Below are 26,775 nucleotides of genomic sequence, written 5' to 3'. Positions count from 1 at the left end.
AATGTCAATTGGAGAAAACTGGCGAGCATGCTTGTGGCGGCTGAGGCCTCTGCTGAGCGCACTGTTTGCACTGCCCTCAAGAGGTTCAGCACGACTCTGCAGAGCAATGTCCAACTGCCACAAGAGCAGAGGTTGTAGTCAGGCAGGAATTGGATGACTCCCTTTTCAGATGTGGTTCAAATGGTTAGAGGAAGCTGATGGGTTACAGTTCTTTATAGATTCATTTTTGAGATCTACAACAGGCCAAAAAGAGACTTTTAAACCTCAGATTGTTCACAAAGGGGCTTTTGGTTTTATAGTTTGAAAGAAGATAAGTTTCATTCAGGTCTATAAAATCACTCTGTAATTACTGTTAATTATGTAACATCGGTTTCTTCACGATACGATACTACATTGATTTTTTGGACCACAATATGATATTTGCTGATATCACAAAGGCTGCCATGACATGATTTCAATTCAGTTTAATTCAAGGGCCTTCAACTGATATGAGACAATATCAGTAAATATCCTCATTGTCCTTTTCTTGGCTGCTTGTCATTGTCTGCCTGCTGCTCGGCTGCAAGCACTGTTTAGGAAGAAGGTATGCTTGGACACAAATGTGCCATAGGAATTTCAAAACAAAGGCGCATCTTAAAGTTGATAATATGTATCGATGTTTTCACTTTGCATCAATGATATTGGATCTCTGATAACTGAATGGATGTATCGACCCAGATTGATGTGTCATTACAGCCCTGGGTAATTACCAGCCGCAACAAGGTCCCCACAACTGGTATTGTTTTCACCTTGTGAGTGTGTGTGTGTGTGTGTGTGTGCTATCATTTCAAAATGTGGTCCGGGAGACACCTCATGAAGTGGGATCTACTTTGAATGGCGTTTATACAGCCCCTTCCACCGGGACAAAAATAAACACCAACACCCACTAACAACTGGCTTTTGTCTTTAGTGGGAAAGGTCACAACTGGCATTCACTCCTGGGACAGATGACTCTGCAGTGATCTCTGGTATTTATCAGCCCCAGCTTCAATTAGCTCCAATTGGCAGTGATGGAAATATGACACCAGGGTGGACACACACTTTGCAATGACGCTCCGCCACAAATTCCATCTGTCTCCGTCCAAGCAGCACTCGAACATCATACAAAAGTATCGGCACTGAGTTTGAAAGAGACGCTGAAAACTTACAGATATAAAAAAGAAGTGTAACCGTAACCATAACTTCTTTTACTGGCCTCTGTGCTGCTTTCCACTGTTTACTAACCCTGTTTTCCAGCACGTTCATGATGATAAATATAAAAAATCAGAAAGGCACACTCATCTGCTGCAGAGCTGTGTACATGGCTCCGGTCTACTGGCAAAAGGAAAGGAGTCTGTCACCTATATACAAACTAATTTTGATGGGAAAGAGTACACGTCTGTCTGTGCACAGGTTTTGTCCAACTGTGGTCCAAGCAAGGGGTCCAGAGGTAGGAAGTAGGGAAGGGGTCATTGGCCCCTCACTTTACGCTTCTGACTTATATTTGCTTTAAGTTGCAATTGCTGTATTGTGGACGGATCCTGCATGGTCTCTAGTGTGCCTCTTGTTTTTGCTTGTAACACAGCAACATATTATTGTCCTTAACATGTTTAGCTCCATTTGTTGTTGTAATTTGTCCTAATTGTCATATTGATTTCCAACAACTTCAGAATCTGTAATATATACATTTTAAAGATATGCTTAATAAGGCATTGTAAGAAGTCACAAAGTGTAAACCGAAGTACAGACTCCTTCACTGCTTGTTAATATTGTTGATGACAGCTTGAATTTATGTTTTTTTCAAGATGTTTGTCTTGGCAACAGAGGCTTTATGTCAGTTTATTTATGAGGTTGTTTTTTCATACATGTGACACCCTGCTGAGGCTGCCCTCCTGAGAAAAACAACAGCATCAGTCGTTTGTTTAAATTACTAAAAGTGACATTCTGTATTATTAATGTTTAACTGACAAAGACTTCTGGCAGCCCCCTGAATTACGACCCTTTATTTCAAGAGCAAAGGTGGAACTAACGTGATATACAGCCACAATATTTTTTAGGTTGGTGCGGATGTATGGCTTGAGGAACACAAAGCCACCACTTGCCTCACATTTCCTACCAGCAGTCAACATTTGATTGTTGTTTTTGTGCCTAAATCAATCTGAACCTTCACCATGGAGGCGTCAGATCAGAAACTGTTATATGCAACATTCAGAAGGGCAATGAAGGGATTTTGTAGTTGAATTTGTTGTGTTTATTCTGCAGTATGTGCTCTAATGTTGTTTGTCTGCCTTTAAAGTTTTTACAGTAACTGTGGGCTGAAACAGTCCATTCAGTAGAAGATAATGTTGTATATGTATATGTCTGCAAAACACAAATACATTACATTTGAACATTTCACATGAATCATATCAAAATTTTTAAAGTCATGTGCTATATGAACTGACTGGAGGTGGAGAGGATGTTGGATGGTGTGACACTTAAGCAAGATGCCTGAAAAGCTGTAGTCCACTGCAGACCACAGTTCAAGATCAACAAGCAATAAAACCAGTTATGATTTAGTGAGTAACTGATGTTCTTTCAGCAGATATTTAGGCACCCAATGTGCAATCCCTAGCTGTGTTTCTAGCGGCGTTTTTGGCACATAAAGCGGAGCGATTTTTGCCTAGAATGTTGCTTTTTTCTGCCTGGATGGTGGCACAAAAATCGGCAGTTTTTTACCAAGACATTGTTGCTTTTCCTGTGGGGATAGTGGCACGAGAAGCTATTGTTTTTTGCAAGATATCACTGCTTTTCATGCAGCAATTGTGGACCAAAAAGCATTTATTTCTTTACTGAGACATCGCTGTTTTTTCCTGTTGGTATAGTGGCACGAAAAGCAGTTGTTTTTTACAGAGACACAAACTACTTTTCCTGCAGAAATAGTGGCATGACAAGCAGTTGTATTTTTTATTTTTGTCAAGACATTGCTGTTTTTCTTGCTGGTACAGTGGCACAAAAGGCGACTATTTTTGCAAAGACATCACTGCTTTCCCTGGCACAAAAAATGTCTGTTTTTTACCAAGACATTGCTGCTTTTCCTGCGGGGATAGTGGCACGAAAAACTGTTCTTTTTTTCAAGATATGACTGCTTTTCGTGCAGCAATTGTGGATTGAAAAGCGCTTGTGTTTTTTTTGAGACATCACTGCTGTTCCTACTGGTATAGTGGCACGAAATGCAGTTGTTTTATCAAGACAGCACTGCTTTTCTTGTCAGGGTAGTGGCAGGAAAAGCAGTTGTTTTGTACGGAGACACTGCTGTTTTTCCTGCTGGTATAGTGGCACAAAAAGCAACTGTTTTTTGCAAAGACATCACTGCTTTTCCTGCAGAGATTGTGCATCAAAAAGCATTTGTGTTTTACAGAGACATCGCTGCTTTTCCTGCTGATATAGTGGCATGACGAGCATCTTTGTTTTTTCAAGAAAGTGCTGTTTTTCTTGCTGGTATAGAGGCACAAATTGCTGTTGTTTTTTGCAAAGACATCACTGCTTTTCCTGCCAGGACTGTTCCTTCCAACCTGTTTTTTGTTGTTGTTTCTTTTGTTTGTTTAAGTTTACGATTCATTACAAAGAAAATTTCACAGTATAATAATGATACAGAAAAAAGGGTGTTCTAATAGCTCATACACTGTACACATTTTTATACATTAAATACAATAACAGTATAGTTATAGTCTCCCATCTTCTCTAAGCAGCCTTTTCTCAAACACATCCTCCCTATTCCTTATTTTGTGAGTCACTTTCTCCATAAGCATCTAAAGCCAAAAGATGTTCTTTTCCCAGTACCAATTTTTTTTATGCCTACATCTAACCACACTCTAACCACAGCATTATTGAAACACAAAGTTCCAACATATTCACTACATAATAATATGGAAAATTAACATATTCATGGTTTGCAGAAGTGTACAATGCCAGTATTTTTTTTCCTGATGATTGGGTTGACCAAAACTTGCCCCATTAACGTCATAATGATCAACTGCTCAGTGAATGTGTATTACGCCAGATAAATAACAAAACACAGTAAAGAAACACAAAGTTACACACATGCAGGGACACAGAGACTTGTTAAATTATAATGTTTGAAGTAACAGTTTCTTCAGGCGTTTCCATGTGCATGTCTTTAAATTCACTGCAGTAAACAATCAGAACCAGGTCACAGTGCGACCACATATTCAGAGTAATTGTAAAAGAGGAAGGACATCAGTTACACACTATCCTATATCCTCGGCTAAAGAAAGTACTTTGGCAAAACCACAAACAAACACAGTGCAAAAGAGCGAATGGATTTCATTGTGAAATTCCAAACATGAGCTCGTCACCGGCTGTATGGACTTGGGAGCGATTGAAGCTTATTCATTCATAAATCTTGAAAGGGAAGCATGCACACACAACATATGGAAGTGTTTTTCCTGAACCAGGTCCACATGGTAGCGTTATTATCCACGGCAGCATGACATGCTCAGAGCCAGGAGAGGCAGGAGGCTCTGGGTCTCTGTGCTCAACAGAAATGATTTTTTAGACACTGGTATCTGATGCAGGGAGAGGAACCCAGCGCCGCAGCTATCTCAAGAGCCCCTCCACATATGGAGGCAATTATATCAAATGGCGTTCTCCGGCAATTCCCTCAGTCCAAAAGAAATCACTGAAATTCTTATCCCAGTCTCTCCTCTCCATCCGTTCTCCTGCTATTAGCAGAGGCAAGCAGCAGTACACTGTCCTCATGTCTGCTGAGCTCCGTCTTAATCATTATTTCTTTCTCTGCAGCAGTGCCCAGCTGATGATTAGAGGCTCTCAAGGTCTTTATTTCAAATTTCAAGACAAAAAAAATGCCCTTGTGGTGTGGTATATCTGCCAGGCTTTGACTTTCATATACCTTTGTCTACCACGGCCGAGTTAATTATCATGCCCCCTCCATTTAAAAGTTCATTATTCATATCAAGCCTTGACAAGTTATCTGTTCAATTTTCATTAACTTAAATTTATTTTCGCTGAACTGACGAACCCTGAGATATCCTTTTTTTGCAACATCCATGATAAGTGTTTATTGCTGTGGTGTCTTGCGTTGATTTTTACTGTATGGAGAGTTCACGCATCAGCTGGTATCAGACTGACACACACCACAAATGAGCGAGCACAACATCCAGTTAAAATGCAATACAGAAGTACAATAATAACACATAAACAGGTCATTTTCTAAAACGATTTCAGTGAAAAATTCAGGCGCAATCACACTGACCAAGAGCGCTATTTTCCAGATCCTTTAAAAGTGACTTAAATCCCCTGACAATTCCAAGTCCTTCAGTACTAGCATTATTCCAGGAAGAAGAGGCAGCGTATTTAAATGCATTTTTGCCCAGTCCTGTCTGAACCTTGGGGACCAACATCTGTAGAATACTGCGAGAGCACAGGCTGTATTGATTTTGTCTTCTACACATGTATGGACACAGATAAGAAGGAATCAGTTCAAGGAGAGATTTATATATAAAACCAACCAATGCATACAGAAATAACCTTAAAGCAACAGTATATTGTGTACAGTGGTGGTCACAGGCAGTAATTAATGATCAGGAGCATTTGTAAAGAGCAGATAACTGTTGGCTGGAGGGAGAAAAAGGATGCATTACTGAAAAAGAAACTAAGGGTGCTTTCAGACCTAGAGTCATCTTGCTTTGGTCTGAATCAGGGACTAATTTTGTTATAAAGTTGTATAATTGCCTAGAGTTGGTTCGTGTTCTCACGGCAGCATTTACAAGCAGACCAGATCAAATTCCTTCTGTGAGAAAGCTCCTCTTGATTGGTCAGAAGTTCCATGTGGGAAAAATCCAGGAAGTAAACAAAACGTTGAAGAAGAGTACACTTGCAAAATAAATGTGACACTTTCTAATGTCACAATGGAGGGACAACTACGCAGGTTGATTTTAGCGCTGCTCATCGTGGACTATATTGCTGTCATTGTTCATTTTAGTCAAACCATACAGTTTGAAAACGAGGCGCGGCTCCAACTAGAAAACAATGTTTTGATGCATTGGATGTGCTGAATGTGCATATTAAGGCAGTACAGGAGGAGGTGCACATTAATAATCCTCCAGGACTGTAACATGCTCATGTTATCCCAAACAATGTGTCATGTGACTGCAGCTGGTTCAGATCCAGGTCAGAACACGTTCTCACCACAAACGAACCGCACCAGAGTTCGTTTGTAACCAGACTGAGACCACCTCTTCAAGAAGGTCTCAGTCAGGTTGTTTTGGTGCGCACCTAAGTGTGATTGCTGTGTTCACACCCGCCCAAACATTGGATTAAACCAAACCAAACAGGGCAGGTGTGAAAGCACCCTTAATTGAAGTTTTCAGTGTGTAGTTTGAAAAACAAGCTCTGATTAGTAATAATATCTATATGCTTATATGTTATTACCATTCCAACATTTTAACCTGTTGAGCAGTTTAGATCTTAGCAAGATTAGGGGTGCATTCAAGAATCCAATCTGACACTATACACTAAAATGAGAGTGCTGTTGTTTGAAGAAACAGAGCGTTCTATTTCTACATGAATTAACAAACAGTTAAGTTAATCACACATTCATTCCCCTTGGAGCTCTGCTGCTCCATCTCCCCAGACAAAGTGCCCAGAGTTTGCTTTGCCACTCAGTAAGTGTAGTGTTCTGATTAACCGAACGGTACCTTCTAACAGCACTCCAAATTTACCAACAATCCAGTTTGTGCCAGGGTGTGCTTTGGCACTCCAAAAGCACTTTTTGCAATTCAAAAAAAGCATGAATTTTTTTGGATTTGGATTTGTCTGCTTTTAACACCAACTCTAGTTGAGTTTAATTGGAGGGAACAAAATCAGAGGCAGACTGCAGGAATTCCTTCGATTTTGATTTTCATTGGTGTAGCTATTTTTAAACAATTTGTTTTTCACAAAAACACAAATTGTCCTTTTGTTTACTGCCCTCTTGTGACGATACCACCACATTATTACCTCCTACTGTCAGAAAGGACATTAGCCATCCAGTCCACACTCCTCAAAGTCGAAGCATAACTTGGTTGTTTGGCCAGCCTTTTAATATGCTCCAGTGGAAGTACCACAAATTTGTTCAAACATATCAGAGTTAATCAGGAGATGGAGCACACAGAGCTGCAAGAACAAAGATATTTTATTGATGCTGCCAGTTTCAGAAAGGCTGCGAACAGTGTCACTGTGAACAACTACAAGTCACATCTTTGACAGGCTAAACTAGTATTTAGTTTTCATTTTTACCATTCCTCACTTGAAATTCAAAACCATGCTCAACTTCTGCTTGCTGTACTCCTTTTTCTAGCAAATGTTATAAAACTGAATAAACGGTCCACACTGCAGTGACAATTTGTCAACAGCATGAATAAATAATGCAAAGAGGCAGACAACCATAGCAGAACTAATACTGTGGAGCAACAGACTGAGTTCAACTTTATAATATCAGCAGGTTGAACATGCTGTTTTGTGCCCTTTTACTGTGTGTGTGTTTCTCTATGGTACAGATATACTGTATAGAAGTATGCACACTCATTAGTTATTACTATTTGCTGCATATCCTGTATTTCTATACTTGCCCCCATCCTCCAGTTATACATGCTCACTTGCAGTTTTGTTATGTATCAAGTTTGAATCACTAAGAAAGAAAAAGATCGGCCAATAACTCATTTCAAGGAGGCTGTTTTCTAATTTGGGAACTCTGTGGCTGAGCCATCACCATCAGAGGAAAATACTGAATCAAAGGAGATGAGATTGAAAATAAAATGGAGTCATGACTTCATCCCTGCTGCAGCGTGACCTCGTGACATCCCTTAAAAGTGATGGAGGCAGAACATAATACATCTGATTGAAATGATAGAGGTGTGGGAGTCAAGTCATTCATACTGTACATGAAAAAGAGGAAGAAGAAGATGCGTTTGCTATCTGTTAACGTCCAGCGGGTCAACACACAGTTGAACCACATTTCACAGCAGTTTAATGAAGGTTTAATGAAATTTGTGTTAACTTTTAATGATCAAAAGATGTGTGCTCAGTAATACAATCTGATTAACATTTGTTCAAACTAATGTACACCACAGTTTAGAAGCAGTGGTTTTCTGCTAACAATGGATCAAATGCCTAAGGGTAGAAACGCACAGTGAATTATGCCGCTCTACACACAGCAGCTATTTATTATTTTATTCCACACTCACAGTTTTGACTGCACAGCTCAGTGACGTAAGCTTAAATGAGCAATCAGTTAATGGAAAAAAACAAAAACAAAAACAAAGAAATGTTTTTCTCTTATGTTGGTGGAGACCAAAACTGGGCTAAAAGGAGGGTGAATATTTTGCAACAGCTCCTCCAAATTAAACATCAAAATATGGTGTTTGTCCATGTCCATTGAGAACGACACATACGAGCATTCCTAGGATAAATAGATTCAGCAACCACTCAAATCATTTAACACAAGCACCATTCACCCATTCACACACACATTTATACACTGGTGATACCATAGGTGCCACCGGACTGCCAAGAACGTCGCTCAGCCTTGCAGGCAAATTTTTCCCAGTGGCCACTCACAGTATCACAGTGAAAAATATCCCCTGTGGCCCAAAGGCAGTTTCCCTATAAAAGACACGTCTGTAAAACTGTTGACACGACACCTTGGAACTGCAAACAAGGTCAATTATAACTCTATCTAATATGAATTTTTATGGTTGTAAAACTTTCCTCAGGCCAAAAAAAGTGATATAAAATCTGTGACATCAAGTTTATGAGCCGAGTGGGAACTCACAGGCAGGGCCAGCAGGCAAAACAGTACTGTGCATATCCTTGATATTTGTGCTTCTGCCTTAAGTTAGTAACCATGCTGTTTAGTTAAATGTTTTCTTTTTTGTCTGCTTTAATTATGTCCAATGTTGTTATTCCCTAATTAGTTGTGCTGTAGCCTACAGATGAGGTTAATTCCCCTAAAATTCCAGTTGTGAATGACGTGGATCAAAGATATGTGGCTGTGTTTTATTCATCAAAAATGCATTCATTCTCATAATCACATTGTGCCTAATTTTACGTATGGGGCCTGTTTGCAGAAAAATTCAGTCTGCTCTGTGCAACATGCTGCAGCTCCGTCAAAAATAGATAAGAGGCGGGGGAGTATTTTTTATTAGCTTCTGGGACGCTTCTGAGATGTGTTGCACCTCATCTGTTGAAAGTACACAAATTTTCCAGAGTAGAGAGCTTTCTACTCTTTCTCTTTCTAGTTTTACATATTTCCACTTTGGAGTTTAACTGGATTGTTTTAACTGATGCTTGATGTGTAAGCTGCATTTTGATGTTGTAGTTGGCTGTGGTGGAGCTGCTCTACTATATGCTACTGGATAGTAATTCTATTGGAGGATAGTTAATTCTATAAGTGCATTAAAATGTGTTTTGTACTTATATATTAATCAGCACAGCACTAAGCTGTCAGATAAAGGTATTGGAGTACAAGCAGAATATTTCCCTCTGAAAGGTATAGTGGAGCAGAGGGATAGAGTAGCCTATCATGAAATGTACCTAAGAACCTAAGAGTACATGAGTACATGTACACCGATGCACTGTATTGTCAGTCACACACATAAATTGTATGAAACCTTTGTAAACCTGGGCAAACTGTATTTCGCCATCTACTACTTCCTCTACTAAAGCTTTATAAGATGATTTTAGTAACTCTCTGAATAGATTCAATGCAGCGCAGCAAATTTGACCTCAGGTGAGGAGAGGAGTCATTTTCAGATTAATTTTAAGGTTATTTCTGGTATTAATTTTAATAATGCAACCTGTGCAGCCTCTCTCCGTGCTGTCGTGACCATTTTGAGCCGCACAAAGCCAGACAACCGCAGTTCCTCTGGACATTAATATTCACCAGCATTGGCTTCAAAGAAAATCCCTTTACAAATCCAGGAATGTATCTCCTGTGGATTTCAGGCTTTGACATTTCACCAATGTGGAGGTCCCCCTGGCTTAACGGCTTGAAAAGTGCATCTTCAGCGCTTCATAGTACGTATTATTCCCCCTTATTTGCCAAGTGAAGTCTGTATAGGTTATATATAATTCATTTTTGTTCCCCAGCTGAGGCAAGGTCAGATCTATTTGGATAGCATTTCAACAGCAACTAATATAAATATGTATTATTGAGGTGAGCTTTTCAGAATTCCACTCTTGGTTTTTACTGTATGGACGTGTCAATCATGATGGTAACAAAAACAGAGCAGTGAATGCATAATGAGTGGCGTGTATCACCTCCTGAATTGAGCAGCATGGTGCTTGAATCACATTTGTTTCATTATGTATTTGTAGATGTTTTTCTGTGCCCGTTTCTCTGACAGCTATTTAATGTATTTGCCAAATAAAGGGACTCAGAATTGTTGCAATAACCCTTTAACCCCGCTGCAAATTAGATACTGTGGTCATGGATGAATAGCTGGTTGGGGATTTACTTTGTATGTGATTAAAATTAAGAAATAATTGGATCCATGTTGACTCTCAGGTCAACCCATTTACTATAATAAGAGGTATATTTACATTTGGTCTTTGCCTCGGTGACATCAAACACACTCAAAGCCCCTCTGGCTGTTGCAACACACTCGTTCCCCCAAAATAATCTTCTTCTAATCTCCGGTTTTTGACACATTCTCCATCCTAAATCCTTGCGGTTGAAAAAAATCTAAACAAAGGCAGTAAAAACACATCATTATATTTACCCCTTTTTTCATATTTTTTTGAAAGACAGAAGCCCATGGCCCACTTTGGCTACCCTACAGGGCTAGCATAAAAAAAGAAAGCACTCCCATCGATCACCGGGCACACATGTCAAGATTGCCCTAATAAAAACGAGGTGTAAATAATGTAGGGGGCAGATATGGCGCAAAGCACCATTTGCTGTGTGGAGATATAGGCTATAAAAACACAGCAGCACTGTTTGTCTCAATCTGAGCTGCTTCACTTTCCTGTTTGCCACCACACCACCGCTTCAGCAAAATACCACTCTGTGAGCCAGATTTTCAATGTGTTTAAACAAGATGTTTTGTTTGCTTTTTGGCAAAGCGGTTGCACTTGTGAGAGATTTTTTTTTTTGGTCCAATATTTTCAGATTAGGAAAAGGAGACTTCTGTAAGATTGTGTGCATGATTCAATGTTTGTAATGCTGTTCTGTCTGTAATGCTAAATAGTAAATATATTTCAGTCTGTGATATTTACCATGTTCAACATGAGCATGCTAACATTTAAGAATTAGCACTGAACACAAAGTAGAGATTAACAAGATGGTGATGTCATTGGTTTTGCAAATATTTAGTTATGAACTTAAGTATTGGGCAAATTCAAAATTTTGACCTGATGATGCCGCTAGATGAAAAGTTAGAGGATCACCACTGTGATTAAAATTCATCCTGAGCGGAACATGAATAGCTGAACTTAATTCTGTGACATTTCACTGTCAACCTCAGGGTAGCACAAGAGGAGGTCACCCAAGTCTGCAGGATACATCCTCTGAAAACTATTGAACCTGTACCAAATTGTGCCAATCTCTTTTAGCGTCTGTTTACTCCTGGTGGTATCATGCATCTTGGCTGATCCGATCACAAGTGGACAGATCTATGTCTGTCTGTTCACACATTAGAATGTGTCTCCTCATGCATGATCAGATCTCACTTCCTGGCTCTGTATGCACATAAACATGTACATCGGTTTCATTTGCAAAAACTAAATGTGTTGTTGTTTTTAACAGGTGGGAGGTCTATCGTTCTAAACGCACACTTAAGCACCCGCCACTAGGAGACGACCGCTGCAGCAGTGCAAGCTCCGCGTCAGGGACAGTTGGTGAGTCCGCCCACACAGTGACACAGCTAACTGTTAGCATCACACAGCTAATGTTAACTAAGAGTTATTAACAGATTTTAAGGCCCTGACACACAAAGTCAATGTTGGGCCATCGGAGAGTGTATGTCGCCCTAGTCTTTGCCATGTGTCTTGCACCGTTGGTTGACTGTTTTTTTATGCAATTTGGCATGTTGAATTTGAGACTGCGGAGCCTTACAGTGAATGAAATCATTTTGATTAGCAGTTCAGCTCAGAGCTCGAGAAGAGAAATGGAAGTGAGGAAAGTAAACAAAGTAATTAAGTCAAGAGGGAGTGAGACCAAAACAAAGTTGTTCCATTAGGTAAGATCATTTTTCTTTAGCAATTGAGCTCTTTAGCAGAAATGTTTTGTGATGCTTTGTGTTTTTGTTGCCCAGTGCACGGTAAATGTACTCTGTTCTTTTAACATTGGATTGTGTTGTTAATGTGCTAACTGGCTAACTAGCATCATGATGGTCTTCTAGTTTCCCTTTTTGAATGGCAATTACAGACTACCACTACCTGCTGATGTGGAGAGTTATTTCCTCTCATGCAGCACAGAACATATCTGCTGGTTGGCCCTCAGCTGCAGTATTTGCGGTGTGTTCATGTGCAACTTTTTGGCCGAGACACAGACCAACGTGACGCAACCCTTCAGTCGGCTTTCATCGCCACTAGGTCTTCGATGTCAGTTTGGTGTGTCTGGGCCTTTAGGACAGAGTCGAGCCATTTCGGTGTTAGTGTGACTTTTTTAGGACTGTTTAGCAGCTGCTGCTGTGTTAGCTGGTGCTAACCAGGCAGGGGCTGAGCTGACTGTTTGCCAAGAAAAGTGCAGCTTTGGTGATGATCCTTCAGCATGGTGTCTGACCTGTTTAATGGCAGCAACAGAAAGTTTGCTTTTCTGGCAGGGGCCAGATAACAAAAGTGGCCCTTTAATGTGGCCCAGGACACATTAGTGTACATAGTGCTTATAGAATGTAACCATACGTGGCCCAGATCCACGATCAGGTCTGCAGACACATTGGTTGCATTCATACCTGTACTTTGCTGTCCACTTATGATCAGAGACATGCAAGATGCATGTTAATACCAAATTTAAATAGTGCTGTAGATGTTCAGATATTTGACTGGATAGGTGAACATTTTGACCTGCTGGTGGCACTATACATGAAAATATGAGGGATCACCAAAGTCTTTAGGATTCGTCTACTGAGAACCGTGAATGACTGCTCAAAATTTCATAGCAGTCCATCAAATGGTTAAGTTATTTCAGTCTGGACTAAAGTGGTAGACCAACAGATCAGGATGATTCTATTAAAAGAGTAGCAAAGGAAAAACATTTTCTATTAGATCTTTTCATGTAGCATCATTAGGCCTTTCAGTTCCACAAAGTTGAGGTATCCATCATTGTATATTTTCTTAAATAGCCTTTTAATGCAATGAAGAAATAGGAAATGCATTGATAGAAGAGATAAAATCAGTCACGCCTTCAGGCTAATGCATTTTCTTGTCATGACATATTTGCAATAGTTTAACATTTTTCACCTAAAGCATCCTGAACATTTCTGAGTACAGTTTAATATGTTTTTGTTTTTGCAATTCTATTATTTTTTTCACACTGATGAGCATCCGAAAAATGATATGCAGTCCCTGCTGTATTGAACCTCTGCAGAGCACAAGGCCTCTGCAACCTTTGACACAAATACTGTCTGACCCCATAAGTCAGTGAAAATCACAAACACTCCCAGAGAAGCCTGTTACTCTCCACCTCATTGTTTCTACGCAGTGAACCCGGTGGGTCGGACGTTGTGATATGCAGAGTAGCTGCTTTGATATATGTCTCACTGTCAAAATTCATACCCTTCAGAATGCTGTCTGCGCCGCGCTGCATGAGTGTTTTCTCCCAGCACAATGGAGATGTCACACAGGGACATGTGGAAAGCTACAGCCCCATTCTCCACCCCTGGGGCCGCTGGAGAACACTGGAGGAAACCCCTCGCCGATAAAAAACAATACCTCCCTTTCCCCTCGACTACTGTGAAGTGCACTCTTGTGGGTGCCTACTGTATGTGATGATAATGAGGGCAGGAAGGAAGGCAATGACTTTGTAAGTGACTAGGAACTGATATACGAGGGCCCGGTTAATTGGTGCCTTTTATGAGGTGATGCATATTGTGTTGCTCTGTAACAGGAGGTCTGGCTCAGTTCCAGTCGCCCCCGTTTACATGATGTATTTATGACTGAAAGCAATTTTCTCGCTGAAATATTTATGATAGTAACTTTAGTTACTTAGTTCATGTACACAGGGCTCTGCACTGTCCAGTTCCTGTGGGAGTTATGCTCTATGTTTCACAGTTTAGGTCACAAAGACCAAATCAATCACACAGTATGACGGTTGAAATAATTAAATTCATGTATAATTCCACTAATTTAGGAGTTTCATACCGAAATGGGATTTCTGCCACTTGGAAGAGGTGTCAACCATAAAAAAGCACTTGTGCCATTAAAGATCAATTATGTTAAAGGTTACTCCTGACTCATTTAAAGTCAGGTTGAACTTTTATCTTATTATTTCATATTTTTATAGTTTTCTATCAACCATTTCTCTGGATTTGCATCGCTCGGCAACAGCTTGGGACCAAGCTTACGTCCTTACGTCCCAAAACAGGAAATACAAAGGGACCCATTTAGAGTGTTTATTTTGTCAAGTTTGAAATGGTATATTGATCATTTCTATTGATTTTTAAATCATTGTTAAATTCTGCAATCGGGAAACAAAATGGCATCTATCTAAACTATACAATCAGATCTGTTGGCAGCAGGACAAGATTTCGGTAACGTAAGCATTCTGGTTTCCGTTCCTAAACTATTTGTACCCCAAGTAATATTGACCAATCACACTGGAGCGGGTTTGGTGGAATGCATTGGCTGAAATACAATCTCAGAACCCATCAACTATCATTTGATGACTATTTAGCTTTTTTTAAGCTTTTTTTTTTTTAATTTATCTGCATTCATATGCCGATATCAGTTTATAGAGACTAGCCAAAATGTGGTCTGGTCCTGTCTCAGGTTGCTACTTGAACTGTAAAACATGACTGGCAACTGAAAGAGGAAGTCTTGGTCTGGATATTTGCTGGCTACACCAGAACCCCAGAAATACTGGCCATTGCCCCCAGGCTTTGTCATTGTCAGACCGCAAGTCAGTGGGTTCCGATATTGTCTAAACCACTAAGTTTGGTGGCAAACCAAAGTTAAGTGTGTCCAAAATGTTTAAAAATGTCAAAATGTCCAAAGCTCTTGATTTACTATGTACTAAGTGATTTGTGCTCATTTAAACCTGGAAGATTAGTTTGGAAATTTGCACGGTGTCACACAATATTGAAAAGGATCTAGTCTAGTCACAGGGTCTTGTTGTTTAATCAAATTACCACACCGCAAATCTTACAAATTTGGAGGAATGTTAATTGGCAGCTGCTCATTTTTGGCCCTCCAGCAGGTTAATGTGGCCTTGGCTTTATGACAGAAAATCCTCCCAAAGTTTGCTGGTTTCCCATTGTTGACGAACAAGACAAAATAAATATGTGGATAAAGTCATTGTGGGCATACAATAGTATATAGTTTATGTAAAGATCATGAATCGTGTAAAATGTTGCTGTCAATCTTCATCTACAGTGTCATGACAGATCGCCCACCGTACACACCAAAAGTACCCCAGTCTAATCAGCATAACCCAAATTAAAAATGACTGACACTCTTTTCCAACATCATGCCAGGAATCACAGTTCAAACTGAACCGTCCCAACCCAACAACCCTCTCTGGTGCTCTCTGTTTCTTTGCCAAAGCAAACAAACGTGCCATAAAAATTCAAAGCATCACCGGAGTAGCTGCTCTCTATCATCATTTGGGGGGTAAAGCTGCAGGGTGAAGAGGTGGGAGCAGCCAACAAGATCTGTATGATGCCTTTGAGTCTGTCGCTCTTCTGCAATCTCAGGGCCAAAGAAAACTCCCCGGTAACAGCCCGTGGATTGTGCCTTCACCTGGCTGAGGATATAACATGCACATTCATGAAACTGAACAGCTCATACCTGACTGCTCAAACAAGGCACTCTTTCACCCCGCTGCTTGTTTCCTCGACCAGAAAACTACCCCTGGAGAGTTCGTTAGATGAGTCGTCCAAGGTCATTTTTAGGAGGACCGTGAAAAGTCACTCAGTCTATGTATCTTAGAATTTTACGCTACTCTGTAGTGATTTCACAACACTGAACGCTTGTTAACAGAGGTGTTTCCAGTCCAATAATAAATGTACATCCAATATTCACTCTTGTTGTTGCTCTGTTTTGGTCTCGACCAACTGCTGAGAGAAATATCTGTCTCTTTAGCTGCTTAGTGCTCCACTATGTTCACCTACTCACTAGATTTGTCCATGTCTGCTGGGCAGGTAGTGTAGAGTTGGTTTTTAGAGCTTTTTTGATAACAACTTGCTGTGGCTGAAAACAATTCTGATGACAATGGTGAGAATCAAAACAGTAAAGAAAACAGTAAAGATGCTCAAATACTCCTGTAGATCTGAGGGGAAGTGCAGAGTCAGGTGATAATAAGGACTATGAGTGACACCTTTTGTTAGTACATATGTATTGAAGTATACTAAAAGAATACAAAAAAAAAAGAATTTAGGCCCAGATTGTATCTGCCAAATTACTTTTTACTTGAGTTGGCAGAAATCAGGAAAAGGCAAAAAACAAACAAACAATTTAAAATAGAATGGAAGTATTGGAGGTACTCTCTGCCTGCAGCTTTCCTCTATCTGTCATAAGCCCCTCCCACCAGATGACCACAGGCATTTGCATGCACTTCTTGCATTAACCCAGTGCTTCCCATACATTGATATACATTGATTTATTTCATCTTATTTTATTGTAGAGTTGCACATAGCTCATTGGCTTTGCTCCTCCTTGCCTCACTCTCTCTTTCTCTGTTAATCAGACCCAAAATGAGACTAGAATTAGCTAGCCAGTCACCCAACGGTCCCTCCGCCTTGCTTCCCTCCACTGTGGTTTGCAGATAGAGCTGCTCGAATTCAGCCATTGCAAACCCACCCGCGCTGAGTTTTACAGTGGGCTGTGGAGAGCAGCAACACCAGGTCTAACCTGTGTAACAGCAGCAACACCAGGTCTAACCTGTGTAACAGCAGCAACAGAAAGTTTGCTGATACAGCAGGGAGTCGGGGCTGTACGGTCCCCTGGAGCTGGGGTTTGAGCGGTCACTGACTGGGTGTCTAAAGTGATGGGGATTGAGGAGCTACATAACTGTGAACTTGAAGCCATAGCCACAAGCCTTTAGCTCCAGTTAGCAGAAGGCTAATGTATTAGCAACATTTTCTCTCCATCTTTGTAACACCAATATTGACTTGTTTTATTTCATTTATTGCCAGACTCTCTTTTTGATAAGTCCATTTTTGTTTTTTGGGTTGCTTTACAGTGTAGGCAGTTGTTGCCGAAGCTGGAATAGCAACTCTCTGTCAGCCATTGAGTCAGGCTTTCACTGAAGCAATGTGTGCATGCATCTGCATATGTAGAATAGCTAATAGGAACACTCTCTCACAGACATGACCTGTGAGTGGCCATAGTTTCCTATCATGGGCTAGATTTTTTTAAAGTCCCAAAACAGTGCCAAGTGGAAGCGCAGAAGTCTAGTGTTTTCTCAGTCCACTTGAGTTACAATATGCTAAAAGTTTACAATTGGATTTTTGCCCAAAGATGCCAATATGAAACTGCCTACTCCAGCTTTATACAGCAAACTGTCAGCAGTAGCAGCAGTAATATAAACTTAGTCGTTGTACTTTTCTGCAATGTTAACAGATCCCCAACCAGCCTCATTTGAAATCAATGGCTCTCATCAGGATATCATTAAAAATGAATTACTTTGATTTTTTTCTGAAAGAACACAAACAAGCCATTTTGAAAAACCTCACAAACTCACAGTGACTCATCTGATGGTGCCCAGCAGAGATGTTGTATAGAGCTCTGAGTTCAGGAGAGCAGCTGCTGCAGGAAACAAATTCTATCAACACTTCCTTGGCAACCTCGGAGCCCAAGGTTTACCCAATATGACCGTGAATATTTTAAGAATCTAGGCTGCTCGGAAAAATAACACAGAGACATAAAGATGTCTCTTTCAGAATGTTATTTTGTGAATGCTGGGGAGTATGGAAAGCCTGTCAACGGGGTGCCAGCGAGAGAAAATCTCAGAACGACAGAAGTGAAGGCAGCATCTAATCACAAATTCGAAGTGTACAAAACCCTGTGTTGTTGATCGTGCCTCTGTAGGGAGCAACAAAAACAAACAGAACACAAATAGTACAACATGCAGATACATAAACAAATCACCATGCAAGGGGAAACACAAGTTCACGACTTCGCCTTTACAATGCACTGTAAGACAGCTTTGTGAGGCTGTCAGTCATAAGGCACAGTGTTTGACTGCAGTCCATTGGTGGTCTTTGCCCCTTCATAGTGAGGGGGCTGCAGGGTAGGCAGTGGGGTAACAGGCCCCTGCATGGACACCAAAGACGTCGGTGTCGAGCAGGCGCCAGCTGGTCGTGACTACTGTAATCTCTGCCATTGATTAAATAGGTTCCCAAGTCTTAGGGGGTACTGGCCTCCTGATGGAGACAGACCACAGTGGAGGGGCCTGGCAAATGGATGAACACACCCTGGGCTGCTTTCTGATGTCGTCTGACGGGGCTGTTGGTGTGAAAGACATCGGTGTTGGCAGCCCCAGAGAGATATTACCTGCTGTGTGGGTCTATAGGACAGAGGGGATTTCTAAAGACAGCGGCTGGACGGGTAGTATGAATAGAGGTTTAGAGAAATACTGACAAAGCATAAGAACGAGCAGGGAACGACTGCTGGGTGCCGCCTTTCTACGGAGTCATTAAGAAATATTTCAAATACCTTTGAATACTTTGACTGGTATTGACAGATAAGCAAAGAAAACACAGAATGAGAGAGGGTCTGTAATTCATTGTCAGTGCAAACATGAAATATCTAAGTCTAAAAATATTGTATGTTAGAGCAATGGTTCCTTACCTGTGGTTCACACAAAAAATCAAAGGGTTTTTTGGATGATTGACAGGATAGAAAAACATTACTACTTAAAAAATGTGTGTATGTTAAGTTTTAGTTTGCTTTTTTCTTGTGAAATACTGAAGATTTTTACCTCTTGAGTACTCAAAATACATTGCAATAGACTCGAAAATTACGACAAGGGGTCACAAGTAGACAAGATTTGGAACCAGTGATGATGCCTTACAGACTTAGATGTCTTTAAGGCAAAAGGAAAGCTTTTATATTGGTGAAATAGTGTAATTAAGACGCCTGTTTAAATCTCTTCAGTGGTTTATTTACATTCACAGTAGTTGTGAAATGTAGGCATCATGATCCAACACAGTCTCACTCCCAGCTCCTCATATACCAAGGCTTGGTCAGTGGCCTACACGTGAAACTATGACACTCTAGTGTCAGTCTTGGACGCTCAGGGACTGCGTGTCAATTTGTGCTTGTTTCATGCGTTGTTCATTCATTCATTTTCTGTAACCGCTCATCCTTTTAAGGGTCGCAAGGGGGGCTACAGCCAATCCTAGCTGACACTGGGCGAGAGGCGGGGTACACCCTGGAGGGGGCTGACACATAGAGACAGACAACCAGTCACGCTCATATTCACACCTACAGACAATTTGCAGATAGTGTGTATTACATTTGGTTTGCTCAACTAACCACTAGAACGCAGTAAATTTACCTCTAATAAACACTCTCTCCTAGAAATTACATCTATAGACAACGAGAAAGATTTGTACAGCCGCCCAGATTACATTTTGTTGTTCTACTTGCAGCACCGACAGCATGATTATACTAAAACGTAATCTTTCCCTTACCTGAAACCAAAGGGGTTTGGTTTGTCTAAACTGAACAACACATGTTTCAGGATGTAAACTCTCTGGTGTCAGAGTCCTGCACTTTGCTCACCCACCATCCACCCCGACCTGCTCCCTGTGACTTCCATGTGGTGAGAACATGACACTTTGTTCCCACCTCTAAATGTAACTGCCAAAACAAATATGCAGAATATAAATTTCCTGAGAGAAAGAGTTGCCGACCTTTTCCTGGCTGCATGTAATTTAAAGATATCTAACATCTAAATCAGCATATAACTATAAAAACAATGAGAAATACAGTGTGATTTACACACTAAGTTACATTATATCTTAAACCCACCTGAGCTACAGGGCTGTAGCACTGAGCAGCGATGACAGGTTCACTGAAACAACTGTAAAATCAGACAAATTTTAAAAATGATTAAACTTAAGGGGCATTTTGTGATCCATAATTTCCATCAAATCTTAACAAACACAGACAGAACATTTCCACTCCAAGATAAGACTCTTTAACAACCCCCACGCTCCTTGCATACCCTTGAGCTATTATGTCCTGTAATTGATGCACATTATAAAGTCATATTTTCACAGCAGAAAGGGGTAAGCTAATTACGAGCTGAAATCCAGCACAAACGTCTAGTGAAAAGGTAATGTGTCACCATGAAAAATAGAGTAATAATAACGCCACTGTGTGATTTGACTTGTTTTTAGCTTGAGAATGAGGCTTTGTGGCTAAAAGGTACAACTGCCCTCCCTAAGCATCTGAAAATGTAAGCAAGAAGCTTTTAAACATGAAACAGCTTTTTTTTCTGAGAGCCGGATGTAATCTACAGTGAGCAATGTAATTGCTGAGGCATGTGTTTTGATCAACAAACCCATCAAACCAGATGCACAGTATAGTTGGCATTTCTTGCTGTGGAGCAGTAAAAACCTGACTTATCGCTGCTGTATAGAAGCTCTACATGACATTCAGAGTATATCTATGATTCAGGGTCTGGGATGGGATTGACTGCCCGGCCCGGCCACAAGATAGCCTACTTAAATGATACTCACAGTTTACTCAAAGATGCCTTATAATTTTAATATATTTAAAGTTCATATGTATGGATAGAAAGTTCAGTTATATTACAAAATAATATCTCTCAAAGACAGAAATTCAGATAGGCCCCTATAGATAGGGGACACATACACACACTAGAGTGTGGCTACCCAATCCGAGCCCGACGGGTCCCGACGGTAGGCCTACCCGACGGGTCAGGCAGGGTTCGGTCAAAAATGTATAAATTGTATTCGGGCTCGGGTCAGATTCGGTCAGCTTTCAGTGAAAATATAGTGTAAAAATAAATACAATCCTATTGTCTTTTATTGCTTGGGGATTGTTATTTACGTGACAACACCTAAACAGAACACACACACACATTGGCTGTTTGTTTCTATCTCTCTTGTCGCTGGAAGCCTCAGACCTTTGGCCGCCCGCCTCCGCCTTGATTAAACGCTGAAAATAAAATAAAAGAGGGAGATAAGTTTTCCTATTTTATCTTATTTTATTTTATTTCTCCGTCTCCCCTCGCTGGAACCATCGGACCTCCCGCCGCCCACTCCCGTCTCGAACACGGAGGTCTCCCTCTCCACGGAGCACCCACGGCGCACGCCCAGCCTGTTAAATAGCCTGTAACCATAACAACTGTGTGACACAAACTCAGTGCTTTAGTAGGCTAATTAAAAAATGTTGGGCTCGGTTAAGGTGTGTCCATAACAAAACAGAATGACTGTTGGGTTCAGACAGAAATATGCGGCCCGTGCTGCACTCTAACACACACACACACACACACACATACAAGGAAAACCAGACATTATCATCGATTTATAAACACCCCCTGGACGCCCTGGACAGGACATGAAAAGTGGACATGTCCGGGCAAAAGAGGACGTCTGGTCATCCTATTGAGGTGGCTAAGGTGACAGCTAGCAGCTAATGGCGCTAACAGTGCAAAAAGTGTTGACATTGACAACAGTGCTTAAGAAGCTACCAGAGGGTGGGTGTTACGCTTCAGCAACGTCGATATTCCGACTCATGGATATCAGCGGTAACCACCGTATGACCACAGCTAAGAATTGCAGCGATTAGCTAGCCAGTGGGACACACACACAGGGACTCACATGTACCAACGCCCAAATCAGATCAAAGATTTAATGATTAGAAGAGTTGACACTTGCATGTTCTTGCAATGCGGTCAGCAACATTCTGAAAACCTGCCAGTTTAACCAAAGCGACGACTCTCTGTGCTTCCAATCTAGTAATGACTGTAAAGGCCTTTGCACACTGAGTCCGTTTTTTATGGATGGATTTTTTTAATCCATCATCCGAAAAAGTCATTTCATACAGAAACCTTGCACGCTGATTCAAATGTGTTTTATTGTTCTATTCGTTGTGAAAATTCTCAATACGTAACAAAATGAAAAGACACATATCCTCCTTTGCCTCTGTCCACTGGAGTTACCTATCTGGCTGTTAACGCTCCCTCCCTGTCTTTCATTTGGCACCGTAGTTGCATGAAGGGGCGGAGCTGTCGTCTGTCTCTGTCAGCTCTCTGAAGGCTTCTGATGGATGCGAAAAATGCAGAAAATCGAACCTGTTCCGAAACTTTTAATGGCGGACGAAAGATGTGTGACAATTTCAAGGGAAAAAAACGGACTCAGTGTGTAGAAGCTTTACGAGTACTTTGTTTTATTTTTTTTAAATATGTGTGGGTGATATGTGCACATACAGCCAGCTGCAGCAGTGATCCAGCGTCCTATAACAACACACTGTGACAATGGAGAGTGCTGTGTCAACAGCCGAGGGAACGTAAATGAGATGAACTCAGGCTTGGTGGGGACGAAGGGCTGTTGTCAGAGAATGCTACAGCAAGCAGCTCAGTGACTACTGATAGTTTGGAACTGACTTGACCAGCTGACTTTGCTAAAAGCCAATTTGCTGGTGAAACAGGTTATGTCCGTGTGTCCTGCAGCTACTGGCAGCTTGACATGTTTAGTCGCAGGTGACACCATCAGCCGGCTTGAAGTCGAGCTGAGACAGGCCAGTTCACACCGCTGCAGCTTTTCCCTGCATCGTTCTAAAACAGTTTTGTCTCATTGTGAATCTTTGGTCTGAACTGGGCTTTACATTCATGCATGGCTGGACTGGCTACCACAACAAAGAACAGAGAAGCTTAGATTACAGCACACGCAGATGTAGCGTGATTTCCATCTCTGCTCAGCACACCATTCCTCTACTATATCTTTACATAGCAAATATTGGTTTGCTGCTTTTTTAATGTTCTGGATGTCATATGGAGCTCCTCTGAAGAACTGCATCTACAGTACGGTTTGATGTCCTAATTTACACAGCTGTGGCACTCAACAGCCATACAATTTCTTCTGGGGAGCACACTGGTGAGGGTCAATACATCACACCAGCCTGCTGACTAGAAATTCGAGTGATGGCGAGGGCTGATGTGCTCGGGGGGGGGGGGGGGGCAGTTTTCCTCAGGGCTTACCTGAGCTGTCAGAGGCAGCCGACGACAGGCTTCTCCATCTAACAGCCTCTCGCTCTAATAACTGCAAGTCCCATCTCAGAGAAAGCCCGCCGCGTGACTGATCAATGTCGACAGGTAGTTTCAAGGCCGCTGCTCATATTGCCCAGAACGGGGAGCAGCACATTTTCCTGAGGGCTCAGCTGTATCTGCCTGTTACATTATATAATAAACTTTATTTGTGTAGCACTTTTCAAAACGCAGTTACAAAGTGCTTCACAGACAATAAAGCCAGCAGGGAAATATTAGTTTAAAACACAGATGTATGCGCTTTTTTGGGGATATATAAATGCAGATCCAATTTTGTAACACTGCCACAGCACTTTAAAAACCATACAACCAAACATTTCAACTGTTATTTCAGCTTGAAGTTACTGTTATCATTAATGACTGTGACAGCAGCTACATATTTAAATATAGCTCTGGGTGTATCTGATGTCTAAACAAACTCATAACTGAAACCTGACGAGAGTAAAAACCAAAAAGCAAACATCTTCAGCCTGTGCAAGACGAGCAAAAATAATCTGTCTGGTAATGCACTTTTCCTGGTTCCTACTTTCTTTGCTATGAAAATTATGGGTAGACACTCCGGCTGCCAACTTCAATGCCCGTCTCAACAGGCAGCACGTCATACGGTCAGGCAGAAAACACCCACCATTGGCCAGCCACAGTTTCCATGGAGACCACAGTCTCCTTTTCCTCCTGAGAAAGCGTAAACAGTAAGTGAACATGAGGCGATTCATATAAATTGTTTCCTAATCTTGTTATTTCTCATTTCCATGCTGAAATGGATATTGGATTACAAGTGTGCTGGGAGTGGAGGGAGGAAGGGTTGTTAAAAAAAAAAAAGAGGGAGAAGTTTTCATGGTTTGTCATGTTACTGGAGTGCAGGGCACGGTGCAGTGTGGGCTGCCATCCACTGCTGATTCGAATGTTCACAGGAAACGATCACATATGGATATGTGATTATATGAGGCTTACAGAAAACAAACCATAACTGATGGATAAGCACTATATATTTTTAACCCTGTGAATATTTGTTAGAACAGCTGTCAGATTTGTCTTTGTTGTGTTGTTTAAAAAGACAAAGGCTGTGCTGGAAAATGCATACTACTTACTGAATCACTATGTACTGCATAGTCCCTACTAAATCAGCATTTAAGTAAGCCATTACCAGCAGACTGTTACGTGTCCAAGCTTCTGTTGAATGAAAATTGTTTATTACAGCTCTAAATCAACATTGCTTCTTCCTCTCCATTTCATGTTTTCCAGTATTGTTTTAAGGCAAATTCAAATTATTATTTTACTGTTTAAAATGTTTCTACAGTACATTATATTTGTGAGTTCCCACACTTTTCCTCTGTACTTCAACGTCACTTGCCATCATTCATCATTCATATCCTGCTTGTTTTATCCATCATATAATTATTGTAATGCCTGACAGTCCACCACTGGACAGTGTGTAGAGCCGTGATGCATTTTGAGGTGGTTGAGTATGTTGAGTAAGCCCCAGGGCCCCAGGAAGAGCGGTGGGCTTTGACGCTTACTTTTGTTGTGGTCAAGCAGCGGAATTAAAACTTCCAGGTTTGCTACATGATAACACTGGGCCCAAAAAACTTCTTCCCATAGACTTACACTGGGAGAGAGACAAGAACATATCAAAAGTCCAGAACAACCACATGATTAAATCATTTTATCCACATTTAGGTTAGCAGAGGACTAAATTGGTAGTTAGTCACTTGGCCAGCAGAGGTCTGCAGTGAGTCTGCTCTATGGGCCAAATGATGCAGAAGATACAGGTAATTTTACATCTGGGAAGTCGAATTTTTTGGCTTCATGTGTCACTGAGCAACTTTCAGGGTCTCCCTTGAACACTACATCCAGTTCTCTTCATACATCCATAGTAGGCTCAGCTCTCATAGGGTACTCAGAAATTCTTGCTAACCTAGCATAGCTACATTCGGACATTTCTCGCATAGCCTACACTAAATCCACATTCTGCGCAGTTGGATCACTAATATATTAAATTTTCTGTCATAGGCTACCTAGTATGAATAGTATGCTAGCATGTGATTCCAAACACTGTCTAGTATAGTATAGGCCTAGTGGCTGCAAAGAGCTTTAGGGGCCGTGTCCACCAAAGCGTTTTTTTCAGAGGCCGGCATATTTTTGTAATGCTTTGCAATGGGAGCACTCTGTATTTAGGCAGCACTACAGACGCCGTGCTACAAATGCTGGTAGTGCAACAAGGAGCTGAATGTGAATTGGCCTTTTTTTTCTGAGCACTCGTCAAGGTCACTTTGGCTGTTTAATCACAGTGGAAGAGAGACAAACCGTCACATCTTACATGCACAAGTGCTGTCTTCTCGTTTCCTCTTATGAACCCACACAGACCTCTCCGGATATTCGGTATAGCAACCAGACGCAAGGCATCTCATCTGCAAAAACGCCATGCCCCCAAAGCGCTCTCAAGTGCTCCCAGCTTTCTGAGGAGTACCTACCGTTTTCAGCTATTAAAAAAATGCTTTTGTAGACACGAACCTAAGGTTAATGTCAACATGCTAACATGCTCAAAATGACAATGCTAACATGTTGAACTATAATGTTAACCATGTTCACCACCTTAGTTTAGTGTGTTGACATGCAAATATTTGTTGTGATAAGAAACTGAAATTTTGACCTGATAATGGTTCCAAATGAAAAGTTGTTGTTATTGTCTGTTAAAAATTGACAATACATCCAGTAGTTGTTGAGATATTTCAGTCTGGACCAAAGTGTTGAACAGCGCTGGCCAAACATGTGGGAGTTCAACACATACAGTATCTGCAACCCTTTAACTTTTGAAGTCAAAGCATCCCTTTTCCCCTTGAATGAACTCCTTTCTTTTACTGTAACCTCTATGTAATGTCAAATAAATCACCTTAGTTTGCGGGAGGTCGAGGATGAGATATGGATTCCTAACACTCCCACTTCTGTCAGGCAAGCTTGACCTATTTGTACCGCAGTAATCTCGGACTCTTTTGTGCCGCTTTTGATGACACTTTACCTACAGCCCCCTTTTTCTCTGAACTGAAACACAAGACAGAGGGGTTAGCCGCTTCACGGCTCCTGCATTTGCTGGTCTGCTGGATTTCAAAAGGAAGAACTATCTTTGCACCCCAGAAGTGTAATGTCCCCAGGTCAGGGCTCTATATCATGTCCAGATATGAAAGGGCTGTCAGTGGGGAAGGGGCCCATGAAATAAACACCTCTTGACCACTGGCACCCTTTGAATTCATCATGATTCTGCAGCATTCACGCTAGTTCTGCCATCAGAGAAAATACACACA

General features: G+C 41.1%; 1 long non-coding RNA gene across 1 annotated transcript in view; it reads left to right on the top strand.

Moving 5' to 3' along the window:
- LOC117261015 (uncharacterized) overlaps positions 1 to 26,775 on the top strand; it is an 88,134-nt gene that overhangs the window by 5,540 nt on the left and 55,819 nt on the right. The window contains exon 2 of the long non-coding RNA XR_004501994.2: positions 11,825 to 11,916. This is a non-coding gene — a long non-coding RNA (uncharacterized LOC117261015). The remainder of the gene's footprint in view (positions 1 to 11,824; positions 11,917 to 26,775) is intronic.

Source organism: Epinephelus lanceolatus, chromosome 7 (genome assembly GCF_041903045.1).
Source record: "Epinephelus lanceolatus isolate andai-2023 chromosome 7, ASM4190304v1, whole genome shotgun sequence".
In the NCBI taxonomy this organism is placed as follows: domain Eukaryota; kingdom Metazoa; phylum Chordata; class Actinopteri; order Perciformes; family Serranidae; genus Epinephelus; species Epinephelus lanceolatus.
This window is presented reverse-complemented; position numbering and strand designations above follow the sequence as displayed.